Below are 23,271 nucleotides of genomic sequence, written 5' to 3'. Positions count from 1 at the left end.
TTTGCTAGATAATTGAAATAACTGTATTATTGTATAACTGTATTATTAAGTATTAAAATTTGAATGGTTTATTATCCTAAAATTGCAGTAAAAGCTTTTCTACCAAAAATAACAGCAACACTAATTGCATATCCTGTTAATGGTGAGAGGAAAGACTGGTGCCTGCTGGTAGATTAGGTTTAATTAATAACATGTGGTTACTTCAATAAGTTCTGATGTTCCAGTCTGTCCTGTGTTACGGGAACAGTCCAGCCTCACCCCACCATAAGAGGATAACTGAGTGTACCCTAATTAGTCTGGCTGCTGAATATGCTGCAGCTGCAGTATTCAGCGGACAGTTACTTTGCTGATGTGCTGCGTCAGGCTTTGAGTAGGTGGGGTTTTCCCCTGGAAAGGGTGGGTTTTGAGCCAAGTAACCATCTTCATGTGTAAACTGTTTCAATCTCCCTCTCATCACTCCCCAGTGAAGCATGTCTGTGTTGTACTTACAGACTAATTTCGCCCAGGAGCCCCTGGACATTATTCAGCACCTAAGTCCATTAACAGATGCTAAATCGGTTGGTGCGCCCCAGCGGCGGCGCAATAAATTACACATAGCTGAAAGTCAGAAGAACCTAACCGAGCATAGGCAGTGTTAGTGACTTTGGAGACTTCTTCTGAAATGCCAGGCCCAGCCCGAACTGTAAGGGTCTGTAAGAAATCCAGAAGTCGTTTTCGGAGTAACTCTTTCTACTTTTAGGGAAAGCTCTCTACCAGATTGTGGAGCATTGCTGCAAGGATTTGATTGCATTCAGAGACAAGAATGTTAGTGAGGTCAGAATGTTGTATGGTCACCACCCCACCTCATCCCAAACGTATTGGATGGAGCACCATCCATCATTCCAGAGAACACAGTTCCACTGCTCCACAGCTCAATGCTGGGGCCTTTATACCCTCTTCGCCCACACCTGGCATTAGGCATAGTGTCATCTTTATCTGCTCCAGAGAGTCCTATTCTATTGGCAGTACATCTCTATGGGGACTAGAGAAGCTGTGTATATGCATTTGCACATCAATGGGTGCAACTTAAAGAAGATGAATGCGTTAGAAGGCGTGTCCACAAACTTTTGGATATAAAGTGTATTCCACCACAGTATATTATACATACTGGTGATGAATTGATGGCTGAAGACTGGCATTTGTTGTTTTGACCAACACAATTAATGTATGTTGGATCTCAATACTTTCTCTGATGAGTTAAGGCATTCATGTTATCCAATCAAGTGTGGCATTATATTCCTTTAAAGACCAGTCTAGTTCCAGCAGAGCGTTCCTCCTCATAGTACACTCCTGAGCTTATAGAAATGACAACTACTGGCTGGTTTTGAGCGTTTATAGAGGGGAACTGGTCTTACGCTCCATACTCAATTTTATTGTGAGAACATTGAACAAACATAGTATAAGCTGAAGTATAGAGATGTCCTGAATGCTACTTGTGCTACAAAACCATATTTAGGATTACTGAACTCCTCAAACTACCTTCAATCAACTTCATACTCCAGAGATACATACAAGTTTGTCCTCTGGTATCATTCCCACTGCCAATAAAATTGAATTAAATTTTAAAGAAATCTCTTACTAGTTATAGGCCTGTATCTAAAATCCCTTTCCTAGCCAAAGTTATAAAAAAAGTTGTAGCCACGCAACTTGAAAGATTTCCTCTTTGAACATAATCTCTATGAGCCTTTTCAATTTGGATTGAACTGTTTTTTTGAGAGTTATCAATGACCCTCTGGAGTCTGCTGATGTTGGATGTCTAAATGTTCTTCTTTAAATTGAGTATTTCAGGCACTACTTTAGACTGATTCATGTCATAACTTTTCAGCAGAGCACAGTTTGTCATTTTAGAACAACATAAGCAATGCTGTGATGTAAGGTATTCCTCAAGGATCAGTACTTGGTCCCCCTATTTTTATTATTTACTTGTTAATTATTAGACAACTTATCCATACTCATGGACTTTGCTTTCTGTATTTCCCTGATAACATTCAGTTAGTGCTTATCCACCTCCCTGTCCAATAATTCAAGTGTTGACAGCGTGAATCTATTATCTCGACATCTGGATGGTTTGTATGGTTTCTCAAAACCGAAGATTTGCTTGTAGGCCCCAAATTTCTGGACTGTCCATTTTTTTCTGATGTCATTGAAGACTGTTAAACCTGGGCTTCTTTCTTGATTCTACTCATATAACTCATATTCCATCTGCTGTCTTTGCCCTTTTTTGAAGATCAGTGATGCTAAAGCTGTGCTTTATCAGCTCCTGTATTGAATGTTGTGACGCCCTGATTATTGGTCTACCTGCTAAATCTCGGAAATCTCGGTCTACCGTACATTCAAAACTCTGCTGACAGGGTTCACACACTAAGCGATCTGCACATCACTCCCATTCCTGACCAATTACACTGGCTGGCTGTCTCCTCGCAGATCAAATAGATTGCTCATTCCCACATTCAAGGCCTTCAAGGTCTTGCTCAATATTATTTTTCTGAACATTTCCATCATTCCATTCCGTTCTCACACTCTCAGATCCTCTGGCAGTAGTCTGCTCACTGTACCTCACACTAGGTGCTCCTCTGTGAATGGAGATGTGTGAAGAACCCAAACTTGTGTACACCAATCAGCCATAACATTATTACCACTGACAGGTGAAGGGAAAAGCATTGGTCCAGGGGAGACAACTGGGTCAGAACGTCTCCAAAACATCTGATAGGTGGGGTCATGTGGGGTTTTTGCTGGTATGCAGTGGTCAGTATTTGGCTTACAGGACTTTAAAGTATCTGCTGCTAACATTAGTCTTGATGCCAGATACCACAGGATGCCTTCAGAGGTCTTGTGGAGTCCATGCCTCGAATGGTCAGATCTGTTGTGGTGTCACAAGGGGGACCTACTCCATATTAGGCAGGTGGTGTTAATGTTATGGCTGATCTTGATGTGTGTTCTTGATGTAACTGTTCAGGTGGAGCTGGTTTGGTTTTGTTTGGCTGTATTACGCTGAAACCATGACGTTTGCCTGCAACGGTCTGAGGGATTGTGGGTAAATGCCATTTTGTGGCCAGATTTCAGTCGTTCCATAAACAAACTGCACCTTTACTCCTAGACTTGGGCTATTTACATGATTGTGTGTGTGTGTGTGTGTGTGTGTGTGTGTGATGTACCTTCATACTCAGCCTGATGTTTCATAGGCCAATTTCCTGTTCAGTGACTTGTTGACGTTTATGCTCTAGATCCCAGGGGTGTGTCTCTACTTCAAGGCATTGGTGAAAAATGTGTGTGTGTGTTTGTGTGTGTGTGTGTGTGTGTGTGTGTATTGCCTCGTGACTGTCTACCAAACAGGACGTGGGGGCTTATACGACTACACAATACACCAAGGGTCGCTGTAGTGGGGCCACTATTGAGAATACGACAAACACTAGGGTAAGGAAGGGTTAGGGCAGGAAGAAGAACCACTGCAGCTGTGAATAGTCACATTTCTAACCATTAAGCTGCCGGTCTCAATTCTTTTATACACCAAAGAAAATTGTTTAAAGGTCGAATCTCAGATGTTTCACATGAGACTTTTTGTGGATATTTTGATGAATCAAGGCTTTCATGTGATTCTCTGAAGTGGGAGCAATTTCTTAGTGAAAATGATACCGTGTGGGCCTTGTTTTTGTCAAGGCAGTCTACATTCACTGCAAATACATCAAGGATACTGAAGAAATTAGTGTCTAATAAGTATCCATCTCATTGACTCAACAGAACAGTTTGTACAAAAACATTATAACATAATTTATAATATTAAAACACTCAATGCGGCCGACACCAGTGAGGGCGTGTTAGCAAAGCCATTCATTTTTTAAACTGCCAGCGATGGGCAACCAACAAGCCTGGAGGGAAGCCTGGCTTCAACATACCAGCCTCCAGACACCAGTGATGGCCAGCACCACAGTGAAGCGATGTGGGGAGAGTAAGGCCAACTGTGCTCTCTCGAGGCCCTGGCTGACAATGGCTAGCAGCATGACCGGGATTCGAACCAGTAGTGACAGCGCATTAGTCCGCTGGACCACTCAGGGCCTTCATCAGCTTATTTTTACTCTGTGGTCAAAAGAAGCAGCACACAAAAAGGACAGCAAGCAATGAGCCATTTTTCAGTTCATTTCTTGGTGAAAATAATCCAGTGTTGGCCTTGTTGGTCATGGCAGTCTACATTCACAGCAAACAACTGCTCCTGTAGACACTGAATACATGCTGAATAAATATCCATCTTATTGACTCAACAGGTACAGGACAATGTGAAACTATCTGTACCTCCAGTAGAACATTCTGGTCTCGATTTAATCATTGATTATAAAAACCTGAAGAATCAAAAGACGTCACATAAACGCTGATGAAAGATTTTCAGTGGCAGCTGGTGTAGGCTGTAGGGGTTGGTGGAGTGTTTGGCCTGGACTGGTGTAGAGAGGCTCTGAGTGATGTACCGGAGAGGAATGTCTGATGGCAGGCTCATCCTGCCTGTACTTACAAAAATAACTTGAAGTGGAAAGATGGAAGGATGAGGGGGTCTAAGCGGTAAATGCACACTGCAAAAAAACAGGCCTTAAATTTACAAGATTAAAATACACAGAAATGAAAGCGGGACTCCAGCAAGAGAGTTTAGCAATTGTATCAATTTTGTGGTAAAACTAGAAAAAGTTCTCTAATAAGATATATTGTAGAACGGTTCAGAGAAGAGAGGGGTGGAGGAGCAAACACAGGCTAGGGCTGCGTACTGAGGCGGCATTTCTGGGTCCCCTGTCCCCACATTGTGAGTGGATAGGTTGGGTTGGGTTGGGTTGGGTGGCATCCCTTTTTTTTTGTTACAATCATAATATCTCAATATTACCGCAAACAGAAAAATGATCCAATACAAAGTACAGTTTGCTCACAGAGTCACAAACTAAGTGATCACTGTGCACAGTTAGAAACCAATCAATCAATAAATGGTAAACCATCAGCCCGAAAACAACTGCGAATCTTAAACTGCTCTAAATCAGGAGAGAGAAGCTGGTTGGCGTTAGCTTAGTTAGCATGATCACACTCTGATCATGATCTGTTCACTCATGTGCTGGGACCTGCAGACAGCTATCTAGGCTTAGTTAAGTTAGCTGGAAGGCTGAACACCACAACAGCACAGACCCTGTTTCAGCTAACCCACAGTTAGAGGATGTAGCCTCATATCGGAGAGCACATCGAGTGGAGTGAGTGGTCTTAGGAGTGTTTTTAACTACTTTGACAAACAAAACACAAACACAATCAACCTAAAATAAACTTGGGCTTCCTGGGCCTTGACCTGCCGTCTCTTTTCAGCACATTCCCTGTCGTTTGCACCGCAGCACATTGTGTGTTCCCTCTCTGCGCCCCCACCCCACCCTGGGCTACTGCAAAGGAGAATATACAAGGGTGAGAGCAGCCTGTGAAGCCATGTGATACCACTTGCCTGATTAGCCCACCAGCTCCAGGTGCCTTCACACCACATATATATATATATATATATATATATATATATATATATATATATATATATATATATATATATATATATTCATCTCTATTAAATATCCATCACAGCATATTTAAAGGATCTGAAATACAGATTTCAACAGATTTCTGCATATTTAAATAGTTCAGATGTAAACGCAGTTGTTCAGAGTGTTGTGGTGATGAATTCGAGCACACTGTCTGATAGCCAAGGCACTGTTTGTGGTATTTTTGAGGAGATTGTGGCCCAAAACATAACATAACTCAGGAGTAGGGGTATAGGAAAACACTGTCAATACTGTATTGATTATTAAAAGCACAGTATTGATTTTTTATTTTAAAAAAAGTTGGCAGACCGTGGTTCATTCTGTGTTGAGTTTAAATCCTGACAACTAGAGCTTAGTGCTGTAGTCTTTGTCTTTAGAGGCCACTGTTCTGAACAGGAAAACTTTTCTTGTACTCAGATTTTGTGAATGATTGTGTTTTTGTTTTTTATACTATGACAGTTTTTGAAAATGTAATTAAAAATAAAATGAAAAATTGCAATATATAGTATTGCATACAGTATTGACAGTATACCGCAGTACATTGAGTCCTGTAAGCCCTGTCGCATAATACGTGTCATATATCCAGGATCACTGGTGGATTTCGAGAGTAATAAATGGCTGCTTTGTGTATTAGTCATTGTGACCCCTGTTTCCATTCACCACCACTGTAAAAAAAAAAAGTTCCTCTATAATGAAACGATTCACACCAAAAGCCCTCTGTTGGTGGAACTGAGACATTGCATTGAGTTTAGTGAGCTTAGTGGCTGTGTGTGACCAGGACAGCTGTGTGTGCTGGTGTAGGAGGATCACTGGCTCTGTATCTCACAGATTACTGGAACTAAGCTTGTGCAACACAAAGGAAGCTCACAGCTCAGTCCATCGACTGCTGAGAAGCCAGAGCCAGTTTATATCAAAAAATTATTAATAGCATTTTGTAGATAAAAATAAAAAAGGTAAAGGTGCAAGTATGTGTCACTGTACTAAACTACTACTGTACTGTAGCGAAAACCATCTCCTCAGACACACAGAGCAGAGAGGGTGAAGGGCCTTGCTCAAGGGCCCAACAGTGGCAGCTTGCCAAGCCCGGGTATCAAACCCACAACCCTGTCATCAACAGCCCGTAGCTCTAACCGCTGAGCCACCACTGCCCCGAGATGTAGATGATCTGATGTGCAAAATATCACATGCGCTTTTTTATGTGGACCGGACAAAGATAGATGGACAGTCAACACCCCCCTACACATGACCAGACTCTACTGCAGCATGTAGTCATAAAATCCTCAGCCTGTCAAAATGTCATGCTCATGAACGATCTTGCCCTTTCATTGGCTTCCGCTGATTAACACACAGCTGAATTAGTCACTTGGCCACCAGTCAGATGAAGAGGATGGGCACATTGAAAAAATCTACATACATAGAAGGGATAGAAGGGATAGAAGATCTGTTTGCTTTTAATTTGTGCCAGTTAACAGAAACAATAAACTGCTTGAAATCTTGCATAAAGGGGATTTCTTATAACACTAAGCATGCTGAGTATATTGTGGGGTATTATGGGAAGTCCCTGCCTTCAAACAAGTGGCCTTGTAAGTAAATTGTAAACTCAAAAACAAAAAAAAGGCCAGGCCTATCATATTCTTACCCTGACGCAAGCAAGAGGAATTAGGGTACTGATGTCTTTATCACGGCAGTATCCTAAATCTAGTTGGACTAATCTTACCAAAGTCCTCATACCACAATACAAACCACATGCAAATGATGAAGATAGCTGTGAGTGAGATTGTTTCCAGGAAAAAACTGTGATATATACTCATGTACTGAAGCCAAAATAGATAGATTTGGAATAAGAGGCTGTCATGTGACCAGAATCAGATTCAGGGTTAATTAATGCGGAGTATCAGTTGATACCGATCCAATCTTTCGTATTTCTTATTATAATAATACAGCCACATAATTTAGGTAAGTTGTTTTCCCTTTATTTTTAGTCTCAGTTTCTATAATGAGACATTCTGGACTGACTGATGTAGTTTAGTGGAGACTTTTCTTAAAATGATTGTTTTATAATCCAGTCTGACTCTCCTCCCTGACCAATCAGCTCCCAGCTCCTTTAAAACACTGCAGTGAGGTCACTTCATGTGTGATGTGTGTGTACAGTGGTTAGGGTTGTGTATAGTTGGGTTGGGTTATCATTTCTAATGTGAAATTCATTTCCTTTTTCTATAGTTTCGGGACTATAGAAAGGTGTGCGGTACTCCCACTGGTAAAACAGAGCATTTCTGTAATAGTTTAATTTCTTACTATCTGGAATTTAAGAGTAAAGCCTCGTAGGAAGCGTTTTCCCCCCCATGGTTTTGGTGGCATGGGCAAAACAGCAGAAAATAGAAAAACATCTGAAGGAAAAGCAGCTTAAACACACTCAAAGCATTAGAACTCAAGATATAGCTTTAGGTTTTAATGTTCTACTGTAAAAAGTCCACACTGCAGACATTAAACTGTTCTGTTACCCACTGAGAACACTTCTCACTGCTGTGGGCTGTGAATAATAGCCCTCAGTGGCACCTAGAGGATGCCAGAGGGCGCTCTTCTAGAAAACAGTGGTAAGAACAAAGAATGGGAGCTAGAACAGGCCTCGATTCTGATCCACTGGATCAGATCAGGACATCCCTAGGGCAAATTATTTGCAACAGCATCTTTGGTGCTACTTGGGTAGGCTGAATGGCTCAAATGGATCCCAACTCCCTACATAGTACACTCAGCATAGCTTGGGCAACCCTATTACTAATGTTCCTCGATGAAAATAAGTTTTCACTTAGAACGAGCATCTAACAGTGTGCTATCATGCTAATGCTACTCAAACATTCGACTGCCCTTCTAGAGTGTGAGTGTGTGCTGCTTCCCAGCTATTATCGAGACCAGCATTTTTTGCTAATTTTGGCCTTATATGATGGCTATCCGTATCTATATACCTTCCCAAGAGGCTGGTCCTGGATAACAGACTTGCCTATAAGAACTCTGTAGCTAACTACTTGCTAACTGTAGTTACAGCCAACCCTCAGATTCCCCTTTCGACCGGCAGAACATGCGTAATACGTGACATGAGCCCGAGGCGAACAGTTTGCACCCAGTTCCCTGAATGAAAGTAACTGGGTTTGCACTGGGAACAAACTGTTTCCACCTCATTCAAAAACTGAGTGTTCAGCTTGAGGTCCAGCTATGGCCTGAAAATGGAAGCTAATCTGTGCCTCCACCAGCAGGCGGTTGTACTCCCCCTGTGCCTCCCACTAGGCCGACCTCAGCTGGAGCTGGAGTTCGCACGGTCACATATGTGAGCAGGACCAGGCGCTTTTAGGAACTCTCTGTCCCACTGCTCTCCTCTCTATAGCTTCCAGGACATTAATAGGACTCTCTGTGGAGCACAGGCTGGGAAAGAGATTGCGGTTATGTCATTCGGCAAATGAGAGAGACTTGTCATTAGAACTTCATTAACAAAAGTGAAGCATGAGACTCCCAGCCACATTCATTATCACAAGCGACTTATAAGAGGTAGTTAATGCCAAATGATAACCCGCGTACTGTAGGCCTGGGGGTAAGTCGTAGTACATCCTAGGAACCTAGAGATGGCAGCATTCTGTTGTATCTGATAAAAAATTATGTGCAAATCTGGTGAACCTGAATGTAAAATACAGCCATTTTTAATTAGAGTGTGGCATTGGTCACATAGGCAGTCGTCCAGAAACTTGCCAGGGGCAGCACCAGCACACTTGAAAATCCTGCTAGATGTCCGAATGCCCACAGCTTTCCCATTAAACGCCCTTCATTACTCGCCGGACTGCCAGCAGTACATGTTCTTAAAGACACAGTGCTGCAAAGGGCGTCATACGTGCATTTGTGAGATCCTGCTGGAGTGGGTTATTTGCCTTTCAGTGACGCACATGAATGCTATTTGAGTGCCCCCTTGTGGAGAACTTTCAGCAGTAAATAGGCCTTTGTTAGTGCCCCCTTGTGGAGAACCTTTAGCAGTAAATAGGCCTTTGTTAGTGCCCCCTTGTGGAGAACCTTCAGCAGTAAATAGCTGTGGAGCTCTTTCCTACAGTGGGAACTGTGAGACAATTTGAGGATTTGGGCAAGTAGTGTATGTTCTAATATGGCTACCACTACATACATTATGGCATTTGTAAGTTCAATGTGTTTCATTTCAGGAGCACTTGCAGTGAAGGAGTAGCCCCAGCTGATGTGGTGAACCCCTGGGCTGCTCCACCAGCCCACTTCCCCTGCTCTTACTGGGCCTTTGGACTGACTGACAGACGGGTGAGTCTAAAACAGCCTTTGTTAGTTCAGGTTCCTTAACAGATATCCCTGCTCCCGGGGACCTTCTGCTCTGCACACATTTCTGTGCTTTGTTTGCTGTAATTCAGGTGATGCTCAACACAGTGACAGTGTGTTCATGTGTTAAACCTGATGTGATGTGTAAGCTAGCTATATCCGTCACAAACAGGGACCACTCCTATGTTTTAAAGGCAGTGGATTGTATACTTAACTGTGATTCCCTCACTGGGGTGAGAGGCCAGCTTTATCCTTGTCTTTGTGTTTGATTGTTTTGTCATGGAGCACTAATTAAGCACTTGCTGCTCTCCCCACCAGAGTTTTTCCCGTTCCCTGCTACTAAACCAACATCCACTCCTTAGCTATATCACCTCACGAAAAAAAAAAAAAAGATGTCCCCTCCAGGGGTAGAACCATCTAAAGAAAGTAACAGAATTTGACACTAATATTAATTACACTCATAGTAGACACTAATAGACACTAATATTATTTACACTCATAGTAGACACTAATAGACACTAATATTATTTACACTCTACACAATAGTATTTACAATCTAGCTAAATTAACATTTAACCCTTTATTACGTTTTCCCCCAACCATCATACAAATACTAATACTAATTAATTTTTTTGGGGAAAAGAAGCCTTTAAGTGTAAAAATAGTCATATTTTGTATCTGATTACATGTTCTTTCCTTCCTGTCTGCACCTTTTTTTTCCACATACAGTATACATGGTGAAGCCTGAAACTCTGTGTATAACTCAATATGTATACACAACTTTAAAAAAAATTAATTGAACACAACGTATAGAAAGTTACAGCTTCTTTTTAAATAAATGACACCAGTTTAGACTACACCACTATCTGCACATTATATGTTTGGCCAATGTGGGCGTTAATTCACTGGAACACTTCTGGCAGCAGAAAGAAAACAGCCATCACCAATTTCTAAAGGGGGCAAAAGGGGGCAAATTCTGAGATGCGTGGTTCAATAGGATTGATAGGTGCATAAACATTTCAATGGATTCAGGGTATTCATTACTGTCCAATAGGCTGACAGCTTATGTAAGAAATACAGGACTGTGATGCTCAAAGATGAATAGCTAGGAAGGGCTAGACTTCATCAGTCATTGGCTTTTTTGTGGGAACTGCAGACAAAGGATACCAAACATATACACATCTGTGGCAGAGTTTTCTCCACCTCCTGCTGTGAACTTTTTATTTCACAGAGTTTCTAGGGGGTGAAGAGGGAACGTCTCTGGAGTGTAAGCTCTGTCTGGACTCTCTCACGGATGTTCCAGCTCCACATTAACTGAGTACAGTAAAACTATCAGGGCCGGATCCATGTCTAGATACAGAAATCATACAGAAATAACTTGTAAGACATCTAGAGTTATTAGTTTGGTATAGCTGTACTTTTAAATTTACATAATCATTTACAGAGTTTGATAAATATGCCATAGAATCTGCATATGGGGGTGCCTTTATTGAGTATTTAGGGAGTGTTTTTGTTATTTGTGTTACATGGGAATTTACAACCCTGTTATGTTGCCTCACAATGAAAATAAGCTCTGCTTGTATTGGCTAGTTTACACTGTTGGGCCCTTGAGCAAGGCCCTTTACCATCTCTGCTCCCCGGGCGCTGGAGTTGGCTGCCCACCGCTCTGGGTGTGTGTGTGTGTGTGTACTCACTGCCCCTAACACATGTGTGTGTGTGAGTGTGTGTTCACTACCAGATGGGTTAAATGCGGAGGACACATTTCGCTGTACAGTGTACAGTGACAAATACGTGCACCTTTACCTTTACATCACCAGCAACAGCTCACAGAACCTACATATTACAGCATAGTTTTAACATTGTCACAAAAACAATTATAATAATTATAATTGTAATTATTCCAGAGTCCTCCTGGGTAGTGGTGGTGTTCTCTCGCTGTGTCCTCTCCGTGTGAAGTGCTGTTAGCAAGCTGAAAAGAATTGCTACCAGTTAGCTTTTAGCCTTGCCCCCACTCGCTTCCCAGTGTTTGGCCTTCTCGAGTCTTACTGGTAAAGCAATAAGCCTGTGCTTTATCTCCTAGTGTGTTTAGCTCCAGTTTGGCTCAGCTGAGGTAATCCAGTGGATGATGGAGAGAAACTGTAAAAGGCTAGCATTAGATGTTAGCCTAATGCGGACCTTCGTTTGTCTCTGCGGCTTTTGCTTCTCCCTGTGCCGAGTTTGAGCTCCCGTTCTGCAGACACTATTGTCTTGACTAGGGCTTTTGCTTGGGGGCTGGGTTTATGTTAATTTTGGGGGTGAATATAACAAGTCCAAAACACTGGTTTTGGGATTTTGGCTCATTTTTCAGCCCTGATTTAGCATGAAGGCAAAATGCTGATGTGCCGAGTCTTTATTGTTGATGGAGATAAGGTAGCTAGTCACATCCTATCAGTGTATAGTGATCCATGGCAGAAATCTAAGAGCGAAGTTGCTCCGTAAGGAACGGGTGTTCTGTCTCTTCTGGCAGAACAAGGTTTACCAGAGACTCGTGTGCAGAGACAGAGAGAGAGAGAGAGACAAGGGGGCTGCAGATGAAAACCAGGGCATTAAGGAAAACCACTGCCACTAAGGAAAATAACAAGCAGCAGGATTGCATTATTTACAGCAACTGGAAATGACATCATCACTTAAGTGTGATTGCTGAGGTGTGTATTGTGGGAGGGGGGTGGGGTTGTTTGTGGGTGTTTTTTCAGTGTGTGGTCTCCTGCTCTGAAGCTGTGTTGCATTCATGTATAGGCCTGGCCTTAATAACATCCTATCATCCCTTGGGAAAACACCCCCCCCCCACACACACACACACACACACACACAACCCCGCTGGCTGTTCTGGGCTGTTCCCAGCTGTTCCGCCACGTTTAGACCTTTAGCCTTGTTTTGCCTGCAGGACCAAATTAACACTGGCTGGAGTGACCCATTTACAGCAGGACCTGAGAGAAACCCATAGAACAGCGCTCTAGCCTACTTACTCTACCCTACTTACCCCATCTTCCACACATACACGTGCAGATACACAAACATGCATGTATGTGCACGTGAACATTCACAAACACACATACACACACACACACACTCAGTGCATGAGCATGATTACTATGCCTCTGAAATCTGTTTCTGGAAAACAATTCCTGGACTCATTTCAGTTGAGTTAATATAAACAGTCTCTGTTAGATATTTTAGTCCAAATGACTGGTTAGCTCAAGGCAATTATTGTGGATAAACAGTAAACAGTGTGAGTACAGTTAATGCTCAAATATGCTCAAAATTATAAATAATGAAGCATCTGTGGGACATATGTACATAAATGTATATACACACAGCATACTGTGTAAAAGGCCTCACCTGATTTACTTTAGAGAAGGACTGATTAGATCAACTAGGTATTCATTCCACTTTTTATTCATGCAATTATCTAATCAGCCAATCATGTGGCAGCACTGTAATCCATAAAGCCATGCAGATACTGGCCAGCAGCTTCAGGTCATGTTCACACCCACCATCAGAATGAGGGAGGAGTGATGTGATCTCAGTAGTTTTTAGCATACCATGATTGTTGGTGCCAGAAAGGCTGGTTTGAGCATTTGTAGAACTGCTGATCTCCTGGGATTTCCATCACAACAGTCTCTAGAGTTTACTCAGAATGCTGGAATAAAGAAAATGCATCCAGAGCTCACAGATAGGCTACAGTATCCCAGATAACCCCTCTGTACACCTGTGGTGAGCATCTCAAAAACGTCTCAGAATGCACAAAACCACCTCCAACCTTGAGTCAGAGGGCCTACCACAGCAGTAGACCACATCAGTGTTCACTTCTGTCAGCCAAGAACAGAAAGCTGAGGCTGCAGTGGCTCAGCACAGACTTTAAATGTGTAGCCTGGTCTAATGAACCTGGTCTGACTGGTGTTCATACTCATCAATCATGGCTTGAATGCCACATCCTATTTGAGGATTGTTGGTGACCATAGACATCCCTTTTTGGCCACAATTTACCCATCTTCTAATGGCTACTTCCAGCATCAGGTCGTCTCCAACTGCTTTCATTAACATGACAGTAAGTTCAGTGTTCTTCAGTGGCCGTTCCAGACACTGGATTGGAGTGGATAGGAATCCAATAGAACACTTTTGGATGTATGGAAGATGTTCTGCACGTTGTTCAGGAATAGTTTAAGGAACATGAAGAGGAGAATTCAGGCTGCTGCTCTGCTTCCAGATTCCACAGATCTCAGTCTGATCAAAGATCTGAGGGATATGCTGGAAAAGCAAGTCCAATCTGCGGCGCCTCCGTCTCTTACAGGACTTAAAGGATCTGCTGTTAATGTTTCGGTGCCAGATACCACAGTGCATGTTCAGAGGGTCTTGTAGACCGAAATGTTTTGGCAGCATTGGGAAGGTCCAATATCATAATATGCACTGAAGTTTTGGCTCATCGGTGTATACAGTATACACATTCTATTGTTTATATATAACCCTATTTTGGGCACCCAGATAGCAAATGAGCCATGGTCCAGATCTGGCCTGCATTTGTTTAGATAATCAACACATACTGCTGCAGAATGGTGGCAATGTCTTCCATCCAGATCTGTCTTTCAAGACAAAGACAGTTTGCCTTGTTTGCCAGAGAACACCCAGACCAAGACCAGAACGTCTGTAAGAGGATTGCACACCTCCCATGAAAATCGGATTTTGACTCTCTCTGGCAGAAGCTACCTGTAGGTTCCTTGATGACATTTTAGGATTGTTAGAGACTTCTTTACGTATATGGCAGATATTGGGCTGAAGAGCTTGACAGAACTGCCTGGCCTGGCCGTTTTTTCACTTGTAAATTATTTAGTGGACAGTGGAACGGCTTATTTGTAACAGTTCTGCATCTACAAGCTTCTTTCTGGAGGCCTCAGAGAGCTCTTTGGATCTGGCCATGGTGATCTCCACCACTCACCTCAACTCCCTCTCTAACCATGTTCTAATCATCTGCAGCTGATTCTCATAAACAAAACAACAAAATTACACTTTTATACATTTCAATATCTATGAAATTTTACAATGTATTTTTATAAGACATTTCTCTGTGTTCAGTTATATTACCTTCATCTAGGGCTGGGGAATTAATTGAAAATGAATCAAAACCCCTAAGCGATCATTTTTTTTTAATTCTAGTAGTACTTTCCCCACTGTGCGTGTTCATATACCGTCCCCTTAAAAACATATTACATGTGTGCATGTAGAAACATACCACCTTATGTCTCACATGACTCCATAAATCCGCAACATTAAGGACTCAAACACTGAGCCAACTGATCAACTCAGCAGCAGTACAGCAGCTTGTAGAATTGTAATGATACTTACATTTACATTTACAGCATTTAGCTGATGCTCTTATCCAGAGCGACTTACAAGGTTACTCGTATTATAGAGGTGGGCCAATGTAGTGTTAGGAGTCTTGCCCAAGGACTCTTATTGGTGTAGCGCAGTATAATCACCCAGACCAGGAATCAAACCCCAGTCTCTCACGTGGTGTGGCAGCTCACTGGCAGGTAGTGGTGTTATCTGCTACGCCACACTAACCGATACTGATACTGATTTGAGATCATATCGCCCAGCCTCTGCTCCATCTCTCAGTATTGTTGAAATGAAGATCTAATATGCATAAACAAAGGTTTTCAAGGGGTGTTCTGCTATATTCACATAACTGTATGTGGATGCCACATCTGGGCCAGTTTTGGCCAACAATACACTTGCTGTAGCCATAAGTGCACTGTACATGCTACCTAGTGCTTACGTGCACCATGCACTTGTTTGCAGTATCAAACTTCAGTGTTTCCTGTAGTTAACTCTGTGTTAACTGTGTCTGGGTCTTCTTCATGAGGCCTTCTCTCTTCTCTTCATTTTAAAAACACATCACACACATCACACACACACACATACCAGTACAACGTGTGCAGCATGTTAGGAATAATAATAATGGAACGGAGAGTAAGGTGGAAAGGAGAGAGGTGAGTGTGTTTAAAGGTGCATGGTGCATTCCAGACTGCTGTGTCACTTCCTTTTTTCTGTTGATGTTAAGTCAGTTTGTGCCCTGCATGGCTCATATTGCTCTCACTCACACATACACACATATCTACACGTACTTCTGAAACATCTGTCTGCTAAAGAAGAGGTGAATGAAGTAGAGTGAAAAGGCTGTTAAAAAAAGACGTCTGAGAAAGAGAGAGACTTGGAGCAAGTGACGGAGAGAACGAGAGAGAACAAGGAGGAAGGATGAGGCCTCTGTTCAAAGCTGAGCTGAGCTACATAGAACACGTGCAACAGAGAAAGCGTTTTTCCTTAGGGAGCACAGAGGATGGGGCAGAGAGAGAGAGAGAGAGAGAGAGAGAGAGAAGGTAGGAAGGAGGCAGAGAAGAAAGTCTGTGAAGGTGGCAGTCAGTTGAAGGCAGCTTTGAGCAGCACGCCCTGTGCGTTGAACTGTTTGGACTAGACAGAGCTAAACACACTTTCCCCTCGGAAAAAGTGGCTTTGGAGCCGAGACAGCTATGCAGGACTCAACCTGGGGTATGTTAGCATGTGTGTCTCTCTCTGTGTGTGTGTGTGTGTGTGTGTGTGAAGTTACAGTTTTTTAAAGTGCTTTAGCATGGAATAGCTTTACACGTGTAACTAGATGCTTAGACTTAGAGTTAGTGTCTAATTTCATCAAAGGGAAAGGTCTTCACTGAAGCGCACAGTCATGGCTTTGAGGATGCAGCTGTGGAGATCAGACGCAGTAGGACACCTAGAGGGATTGATTAAGCGAATAGTTTGGCCGGAAATGTCATTTATTCAGTTTTCCCTATTGCCAGTCAGGTAGCAGTCAAGACATGTTTGGTGTCCAGAGTTTGGTTCTTCTGGTTTTGCGCTGGAGCTTAGAGGCTGAAAACATCTAAAGCCCCCTTGAAGCTGAAAATCTCAGCACATTATTAAGTTACTGTTACCAGTAATATTCTGAGTTTGCGTCATTCACACGTGCAGCTCATCTAATCTAGATTTTTTCGGGGATACATGCACTTCTGCTCATCAACAGTGCCTTTCTTTCTGGATCAGGTTCAAAAATAAACTGCTGGAACTTTAACGAGTATTTTGCTTTGCTGGCTGTGCTGCATTGTAGATTTTTAGACCCACATACGAAATACACTGCCATAGTGTTTTTCCTCAGGAAACTAAGACGCAGTCTAGAGGTCACTATATTTTCACAGTAATGTGTTAACGTTTAGTTTTCCTCCCGGATTTCTCAGGAATTGTACTGGGTCTCATGCTGATAAATAGCTGCCTCAACTTTATCAGAATTTCCACTGAATTCCTTCCTGTTTAATTAGGGTTGCATTCCCAGGTTCCTGAAGGAGATGTGCAAATGCACACACGCAGCTTGTCTAGTCCCTGTACAGAAGCACTGTCAAAAGAATGGGACTCTCTAGAGCAGATAAACATGAACCTTTTGGCACTATGTGTAATGCCAGTCATGGGCTGGTGGGGTATAAAGGCTGGGGGTATTGAGCTGTGGTTTAGGGTGGGGTGGTGATCAACCGACATCTTAATCTCACTGAAGCTCTTGTCACTAAATGCAATCAAATCCTCACAGCAATACTGCAGAATCTTGTAGAAAGCCTTCTTTCCTGGATAGAAGAAACAGTTACTCCAACAAAAGCTGGATAAACTCTTTTTTTAATACCCTTGATTTCAGAAGAAACGATGAATGAGCAGGCGTCCCAATACTTTTGTCCATACCTACATGACTCAAATAGACTTGCTTATGAGATTTCTGACACTGTATGACATACTGTGATCTATAAAAAACACACAGGGTACATTAGCATAGCTAAAAACAGCACTTGCAGATATCGTAAAGCCTCAGTTCTAATAGTGGATCAGGCAGCGGGTCAGTCTATTTGAGAATAATAACAGCCCAGCATGGTTTGAGGCAAGTGTGCTAATTGCTTGTTAGCCACATTAGCCTTGTAGCGCCGGTACAACATTAAAGAAGGTAAAGCACAACTTTTGCTAGTTCGGATAATGCCATCATGCCAGACACGTGAACAAGGTAGAGATGGTATTTATAGGATGTTAGATTAGTAAAAGGGGCTTCAGGCATGTCCATCCTCCCGAAAATATATCTACTAGATTTTGGAGCAGCAATACTGTGAGGATTCGATTGCATTCGGTGACAAAAGCCAGAATTAGAAGTCAGAATGTTGGATGATCACCACCCCAACTCCTCCCCAAATCATCCCAAAAGTATTGAATGGAGCACCATCATTGCACTGCTCCACAGCTCAATACTGCGGGGGGCTTTATACCCCTGTAGCCCACAGCCAGAATGTCATATGAAATATGTAAGGTTGTTTTTTGAGCTCAGTGTTCATATATGGACTGAATGAACAGAGGAAATGAACTGCTATGAAATGCGTCAGTGTCATTATAGAGAGAAAAGAGAAGTATTACAGATAAGCGATGGAGCTGTGGAGACAGGGAGAGGGATTTCCTTGGTGTCCTGGAAAACTTCTGGTCTTGGGTCAGGCTGCCCTGGTCTGGGAGAGTCTGCTAGGTCTGTGTGAGTGTGTGTGAGTAGTTTCTGTATGGGAAACAGTACTCTCCTTCACTGGCCCTGTTAACTGTCCTTGAATCTGAGTATGTGTGTGGGTGTGTGTATGCGTGTGTGTGAGTGTGCGTACATAAGTGTGTATTTATAGCCGTGGTACAAGTGACTATGCATGTACTGTAAGGGTACATAAAGGCGGATTTAGTGTTACATCTCTCGTTGTGTCAATGCGTCAGTGTGTGGTGTTTCGCCTTCCTACACCATTCTGTTTACACAGGCCTGTCCCTGCCGGTACACTCATGGCACCTACTGTGTATGTGTGTGTGTGTGTGTGTGTGTGCGCGCGCGTGTTTTCATGAGGGAAGGAGTTGCCAGGGTTTTACAGGGTTATTTTTTGTGTCATCAGAAATGTACAGTTTTAGTTCTTTTTATTTTCTGTGTTTTCTGTGACACATATAACAGAAAATCATGGTGTTTATGATATTTGCTTATGCAAGTATGCATCATTTTTTTATTGTTATATAAAACAGTGATATCACCCACAAAAGTGACCATTCTTGTATTTGCAATTAATTGCACTAAATAGACAAAAGTATTGGGACAATAATTACTACTCCTAACTCTTAATTACTGAATGCATGTATTTCATTCAGTCTCATTGCCACAGGTGTATAAAATCAAGCCCCTAGCAATACAGTCTGCCTTTCTACACATTAGGGAAAGAGTGGGAGGTTCTAAAGAGCTCACTGAACTCCAGTGTGGTTCTGTATGTAATAGGAGACACCACTGCAACAACCACAAGTCAGCTGATGAAATTTCTTCCCTCCTAGATCTTCCACCATCAGCTGTGAGTTCTATTATTGACAAGTGGAAGCGATTAGCAACCACAGAGAGCAACTCAGCCACCAAGTCTCAGACCACGTAAAGTTACAGAGCGGGGTCAGGGCTGAGTGCTGAGCTCAGAGCAGAGTGCAGAAAAGTCTCCAACGCTGACTCCAGACCTGCTTATCGAGCTGCAAAGGGAGGCCGACTCCATATTAATGGCTATAGAATGCTCCTGTAGGTGTAATATATCAGTGTCCCAATACTTTTGTCCATGTAGTCTGTATATACACTTAGCTACTCTGAAACATCTGAATTGCTTGTGAAACCCATTGATTGGATTGCACCTCTTCAGTGGTTGAGCTTGAACAATTCTGCCAAGAATAACGGGAGAGCCGTCCAAAAGAAAGGTGTGCCAAGCTTGTAGGATTACTTCCAAGACTTTTGTGGCTTTCTAAGACTGCAGGCTGTCATTCCTGCCAAAGCTGCTTTAACCAAATATTTGGTCAAGTGAAGTGTCTGAATACTAAGAGACACAAAAACTCAAACACCTTTATTCAAATTCTTATTGTTTAGTTTTGTGAACTCTTCAGGATCCTGTTTTTTCCTGGAATTCTCAAGGGATCACAGTGGACAGACATCACGTGTGGCTCTTTTAACCTGGCATGTCTGTGTGTCTCTAGTGCTTCTCCAGTGACCACTTATGAACAGATATTGTGACTGGAGGAAGTGCGCCCACACATTTCCTATGCTAGACTCTGGCTGTGAATATGTAAGGACTGTTTAAACATTTAGATCACTGCTGAATGAACTTATGGGTGGAGAAATGGAGACCACGCAGTTGATTAAGGGGTCCCCTGTTAGTCTAAAGGGCGCGTTTGACGCTGTTTGTACCTGTACTTACAGCTGTCCTCTTGATCGGATCACCTGAGATGTATTGTATATTAATGGCAGGTGCGAACAAGGCCAAGGGAGTCAAGGGATCCAGACTCAGGTCTGTGTTGTGGTGGGAGTGCTGTGCCAGTGTAACGTGAGAGTTGATTATGGAGTAATACAGTAGGTACACGCTGCTTAGACTGTGTGCCCGTCAGTAGTTATTAAATGAACTCTGCGACCTGGCCCTCCTCAGCTGGCGAGGGAGGCAGAAAAAACAGTAGATGCCATAGCTGCACATTCTTGGTGTTGGGGGAGAGACCAAACCTAATGCTGAGCCTCATGTCTGCTGAACTTTCTCAGGAAGACAGACACCAACACCCACCAACTCTCTCCATCTGTCCTGTAAACCTTTGCTGGGCCGGCTTTTTACTCTGTGTAACGGCAAGAGGCCATCAGTGGGGAATAGTTGAGTGATTGTAGTTTGGTAACTTTTTTAATGTACTATATTCATTTAGATGATTTGTAGTTTACTCAAGGATGACTGAAACTGACAGCTTGTACTTTTGCTCCGTTACAGTTCCAAGAGAAAGGACAGACCTTTTACATTTTACTCCTTACGTTTTCATTTAGACTTTTCAAGGCCAGGAGATCTTTCTCAGCAGTCTCGAGTTTCAGTACATTTGACTATATATAAACAACCTCCTGAGGCTCGTTTAAGTGAAGGTTGCAACACAAGTGGAAGCATCCAGAGGAGTAAAGGGACCAGGCCAACAACCGAAGTTCACCAGCAAGCTTATTTAATAAAGTGACCCACAAACATCCTAAAACCTCATCCAAGGATATAGGCTGTGTCCTAATTGTGTACTACCACACACAAATACTATAAAGGCATATACTATATACCCATCAGCCATAACGGTAGTGCCTAATATTAACTAGGCCTCTCCTGAGCCACCACACCAGATCTGACTGTTCGAGGCATGGACTCCACGAGACCTCTGAAGGCTTTTGGGAGGTACTGACCACGACATACCAGGAACACCCAACAAGACCCGCCTGATGTTTTAGAGATGTTCTGACCCGGTTGTCTAGCCATCACAGTTTGGCTCGGATTCTTATGCTTGCCCATTTCTCCTGCTTTTAAAACACAACACCTTCAAGAACCGACTGTTCCCTTGCTGCCTAATAAATCCAGCCCTTGCCAGATGCCACTTTAGATGAGAACTTTAGATCTATGAAATCAAGTTGATGTTATGGCTGAGCAGTGTGCACACTGATTACTCACATGCGTCCAGCCTTACCTGTGCAGGCTAACCAACACTGAACATTTAGCAACTAACAGGACTAAAGACAGAGGACATGAAGGACAGCAGAAGGAACCAGAGACACGCACCTGACTCTCCCAGTGTGATCTCTGGCCACCATCTTGATTGTTGCAGCAGGAAGTAGTACCCATAGTTCCATCTATTATGGTCATGTGACTAACAACACACACACACACACACACACACACACACACACACACACACACACACACACACACACACACACACACACAGCAGCACAACCACCACTGAAACATTTAATTTTTTTATTATTATTATTATTATTTAATAAATAAAAGTATACTTTTTTCCCTCTGGAACTTCACTAGATTTAGTACAGTTTTGGCTTAGAACTCCTACATTTACAGAAATATCATTTGTCTGTACTTTTCTGCATAATTTATAATGCATAATTGTTCATTTCTGTTATGTTATGTTACCTTCCATTTACTGTCAACTGTGTCAGATGTTTTGCTGGCATTTACCTTCTGTACTCATAGAAAAATAGATAAAACCAGGGGCATATCGGAGTTTACCTTTAATATCTTAACAAAAAAAAAAATAATTTGCATATATTTCTGTTGTGGTCCAGTATCTCCAGACCATTAAATTTGCAATGAAATGATAAGGATGAATCATTAACCCTTTGAACAGCAGACCTGGACGAGGACCATAAATAATTGGCTTAGTTTTTTATTGATTTTATTTTTTATTAATGTGTGAAAACACTGTCCAGACCAACAAATGTGGAAAACCTGGACAGTGCAACATCTTAAAAGTGAAGCAACTACAGGTCCAGTGCCTCTGCTGGCTGGTTGTAATGTGATATGCAGCTCCACTCACCTCCATATGTTTCAATGACAAAACAACCCATTTCTCTCCAGTGTCTCGAAATTCCGGCAGTTAGTTTTCCATAATATTGGCCCATTTCTGTAATATGTTCCCCCAAAAATCAGTGTTCAAACCAGTGATTGACAGCCTTGGCTGGAGGAGGCCGGTCGTCTGCAGGATCTGCATGACGGCCTTTCTGTTCATTACACAGAGTAGCTGAGCTGTAGGGGAGCTTACATAAGCTGCACTTTTACGGTTGGAACATTCCACTTACTGGACAAACTGGGAATCCAGGAGAAAATCAGCTTGGTCTGGGAGAAGGGGGCGGGTCTACCAAATAAGTAGGCAGATCAGAGTGTGTGTTAAATTATAAATTATATCACAATACACACTCTGGTACACACACTGATCAGTGTCAAAAGCACTCATAAAACCCTGAAGACCTCTGGGCAAATGAGATGGAGCCTAACCCGTTCCAGAATAATGGAATAAGGAAATTTTGGAGTAAAAAAAACAGACAGCTCATGATCCAAAACAAATCACCTTATTTGTGAAACAAGAGAACGTGATCAGATGTGGGTGCCAGGGTCACAGGTTCACTTGTCTCTGTTGTGACTGCTGGCACGGAGAGACGATGGACGAATTCTAGCGCAGTTTCTGTAAGCACTTAAATGGATATTTCAGTGTTATGGCAGCTCAAAGCTATGTATCAGTGGTGTACATTGCTGTCCCACACAGGGATTCATAAACTTCAGTTCAACTTGAACACAGTAGCTTTGTAAATCCTTCTATAAATCCCAATGGATTATTATTAGAGTAGCCAGTTAGCTGCCTGCCAAGATCTTCAGTTTAGAGCTGAGCTGTGTGCGAAACTGTGTCCTATTCAATATCCCCTACATGCAAAAATCCAGACCAC

General features: G+C 42.5%; 1 protein-coding gene across 2 annotated transcripts in view; it reads left to right on the top strand.

The window, feature by feature from the left end:
* Positions 1 to 23,271, top strand: part of lzts2b (leucine zipper, putative tumor suppressor 2b) — a 40,246-nt gene that overhangs the window by 5,749 nt on the left and 11,226 nt on the right. Inside the window, exon 2 of one of the 2 annotated variants that reach the window (XM_072667681.1) lies at positions 9,779 to 9,887. The gene's annotated coding sequence lies outside the window, so the exon portion shown is untranslated. Of the gene's footprint in view, positions 1 to 9,778; positions 9,888 to 16,359; positions 16,485 to 23,271 lie in introns of those variants that run through there. The other variant, XM_072667682.1, reaches the window with a different exon arrangement.

The sequence above is a fragment of the Salminus brasiliensis genome, chromosome 22 (assembly GCF_030463535.1).
Source record: "Salminus brasiliensis chromosome 22, fSalBra1.hap2, whole genome shotgun sequence".
NCBI classification, from domain to species: domain Eukaryota; kingdom Metazoa; phylum Chordata; class Actinopteri; order Characiformes; family Bryconidae; genus Salminus; species Salminus brasiliensis.
Note: the sequence above shows the minus strand (reverse complement) of the source record. Positions and strands in the feature narration are given on the sequence as shown.